General features: G+C 42.7%; 1 pseudogene; it reads left to right on the forward strand.

Moving 5' to 3' along the window:
• The first annotated feature begins 524 nt into the window (after positions 1 to 524).
• LOC129512962 (metallothionein-2-like) lies at positions 525 to 724 on the forward strand (annotated as a pseudogene).
• Positions 725 to 3,837: the final 3,113 nt, after the last annotated feature.

Here is a 3,837-nt window from a genome sequence, read left to right on the forward strand (position 1 = left end):
GGGCTACATGGTGGAAGAGTAGGGTCCTGAACTCATCTGGTCCCACAAACTTACCTAGATAACTTTCAAAACCTCCTGAACACCTATGAAGTCAACCTGAGATGTAAAGAGAGAAGATCTGGAATGCTACAGAGAGAAAAGTTGTCACTTCTAACAAGGTAGGAAGGTGAAAAAAATTAAAAAGAAATAAAGTGGGGGAGGGGAACCCTGACTAGTAGGGGCTAAGGCAGAGGGGTGAGAGCCTCCAGGGCAAGAAGGCCCAGCCCTGGAGAAGTGGGAACTGTAAAAATCCACAGGTGAGTTTTCCCTGATGGAAAAGTGCTTAGCAGGGAAATTGGGCCAAATCTCAGGAGGGGCAGTGAAGCACCAAGATTCCTGGAGTCACTGTAAGAGGAGGGGCGCCCAGGGGCAAGCTCACAGCAAACTGAGGTCTGATCTCAGGAAAGGGTTGGACACCGCAGCCTATGCGAAGCGCCACCTTTTCTCCCGCGGCCGCTGTCCCCGGACTCCAGCCACCTCTTGCTATGGATCCCAGCTGCTCCTGCGCTGCCAGTGGCTCCTGCACGTGCGCGGGCTCCTGCAAATGAAAAGAGTGCAGATGCACCTCCTGCAAGAAAAGCTGCTGCTCCTGCTGCCCCGTGGGCTGTGCCAAGTGTCCCCAGGGCTGCATCTGCAAGGACGCATCGGACGAGTGCAGCTGCTGTGCCTGATGTGGGGGAAAGCCTGTTCCCCATAAAAATAGAGAGACTTGTACAAACCTACAGGTTGTTGTTGTTGTTGTTTTGTCTTGTTTTGTTTTGTTTTGGTGCTTTTTGTTTTGGGTCCAACTCTGACCCGTTTGCTACTACATTCCTAGTTATTTTCCCTATAAAATAATATGTGAATTATAATAAAAGCTGTCGACTTTTTAAAAAATTGGGGAGAAGCCCCCCAGTTAGGAGGGCCGGCTCCAGAGCAGCCTTTACCCTAGAGCCTGGCAACAGACAGAGGTGGCTGTCCTCTGTTCCCTTCCGGAGAGGCGGGCCCCAGGAGTGCAGGTCCAGTGGCACAGGGCCCTGGATCCAAGGGCACCAAAGAAGACAAAGCCAGAGATCCTGCGTTCCCCCTGTGACAGAAAGCAAGAACTCTCCTGCCGCTGGGCACACCCAAGCTGTGCAGATCAGTGCACCTAGCAGGCCCCCAGAAGCATCTAGACCAGTGCAGACTGGGAGACTGCATTAGTTACCAGCAGGGAGCTGAAGCCAGAGCTGGAAATCTGGCCATTGCCACTTTTTTTTTCCTCCTTGTTTCACCATGCACCTGGGAGAGGCAGGGTCCCTAGGGAACAAAGACTTCAAGGATAAACAGCTCATACTGATCCCAGCACCTGGCAAGGGACAAGGGACATCTCCACCCAGGCATAGAATCTGAGAATCAGTGGGGAACCCTCCCGCAGAAGAACTGCTGGAAGAACAAGGCAAAAGCAAGTTAACTGAACAAGCAGCTGGAAAGCTCCAGGACTAAAGGAAAATAGGATATAGAACTAGAGGATCCTTTTTTTTTTTTTTTTTAATTACGAGTCATTTTTATAGCTGGCTAACCATTTCCAATGTTTTTTCTCTTGTCACACCTTAATGACAATATTTTGCCAAATCTTTGTTTTTAAGTTTTTTCCTTTTTGACTTTCATATTTCTACAGTCACATGTCTTATATATAGTTTTCACTTCAGGATTCCCTTCAACATATTCAATTTAATTTTGGTAGGCATGTGAGATATGGGTATTTGTTTTTTGCTCTTTGTTTTTTCTGTCTCATTTTGTTTTACAATGGTGGAAGTTAGTACCTTCTAACGCACAACCAAAATACACCCAGAACCAAGTGAAACACCATGTTGGTTCATTCTGTGAGATTATATTCTCTCTTCCTTCCCATTCTGACTCCCTTTTTTATCTTGTTTATGTTTTTGTGGTCAAGCTCGGGTCTTTATATAAGAAGTATTGTTGATTTATATAAATTTGGGATTGAGCATCTTCTAACATACAGAACAAAATACACTCAGAACTAAAAGGATCACCCTCTGGGACCCCTCGGGGAGATTACATTCTCTCTCCACTACCACCTCACCACCACCATCCCCCACTTTTTTCCCTTTTCTTTTTTTCCCCCTTCTTTGTTTTTTTTTTTTTTTTTTTTATTTTCACGAGTGTGTTTTAAAATTTGTTTTTCACTTTAGTGACCCTTTTTTTGAATTTTGTTCTTTTCTTCTTTTTCTTTTATTTTCTGGTCTCTGACCTCTTTGGAATCATCTAGGGTGTATTTTACTTAGGTCGTGGTTGATATTTTTGACTCAGCTCACCCATACCACCACTTTGCACTGGACAAAATGACAAGAAGGAAGAATTCACCACAAAAGAAATAACCGGAAGCAATACTCTCTGCCACAGAGTCACAGAATTTGGATTTAAATATGATGTCAGAAATTCAATTCAGAAGTTCAATCATAAAGTTATAATGGGAGAAGATATTTGCAAATGACGAATCAGATAAAGGGCTAGTATCCAAGATCTATAAAGAACTTATCAAACTCAACACCCAAGAAAGAAACAATCCAATCATGAAATGGGCAGAAGACATGAACAGAAATTTCACCAAAGAAGACATACACATGTCCAACAAGCACATGAGAAAATGCTCCACATCACTTGCCATCAGGGTAATACAAATCAAAACCACAATGAGATACCACCTCACACCAGTGAGAATGGCAAAAAATAACAAGACAGGAAACAAAAAATGTTGGAGAGGATGTGGAGAAAGGGGAATACTCTTGCACTGTTGGTGGGAATGTGAACTGGTGCAGCCACTCTGGAAAACTGTGTGGAGGTTCCTCAAAGAGTTAAAAATAGAAGTACCCTATGACCCAGCGATTACACTGCTGCGGATTTACCCCAAAGATACAGATGCAGTGAAAGACTGAGGCACCTGCACCCCAGTGTTTATAGCAGCAATGTCCATAATAGCCAAACTGTGGAAGGAGCCTCAGTGTCCATAGAAAGATGAATGGACATAACATAAAGACTTCTAACTCTGGGAAATGAACTAGGGGTGGTGGAAGGGGAGGAGGGCGGGGGGTGGGGGTGAATGGGTGACGGGCACGGAGGGGGACACTTGACGGGATGAGCACTGGGTGTTATTCTGTATGTTGGTAAATTGAACACCAATAAAAATTAATTTATTAAAAAAAAGAAAGATGAATGGATAAAGAAGATGATATATAGATACAATGGAATATTAGCCATCAGAAGAGACGAATACTCACCATTTGCTTTGACAGGGATGGAACTGGAGGGTATTATGCTGAGTAAAATAAGTCAGGCAGAGAAGGACAATCATCATATGGTTTCACTCATATGTGGAATATAAGAAATACTGAAAGGGATTATAAGGGAAAGGAGGGGAACTAAGTGGGAAAAATTAGAGAGGGAGACAAACCATGAAAGACTCCTAACTCTGAGAAACAAACAAAGGGTTGCAGAAGGGGAGGTGGATGGGGGTATCGGGTAACTGAGTGATGGGCACTGAGGAGAACACTTGATGGGATGAGCACTGGGTGTTATACTATATGCTGGCAAATTGAATTTAAATTTTAAAAAATGTAAAAATAAATAAATAAAATATAAAAGTTAAAAGAAGTCCCTATACTAGTTTTGCAATTTCTTGTGAGTCTAAAACTATTTCAAAATAAAATCTTTACTTAAAAATCAATGAAAGAAGTATGTAAGAATTTATTGACTATTTGAAATTCACAACAAAAATACTGTCTTATTTTTTGTAAATTGTGTGCTGTGCATTATTTG

The sequence above is a fragment of the Nyctereutes procyonoides genome, unplaced genomic scaffold, assembly GCF_905146905.1.
Source record: "Nyctereutes procyonoides isolate TBG_1078 unplaced genomic scaffold, NYPRO_anot_genome, whole genome shotgun sequence".
NCBI lineage: Eukaryota > Metazoa > Chordata > Mammalia > Carnivora > Canidae > Nyctereutes > Nyctereutes procyonoides.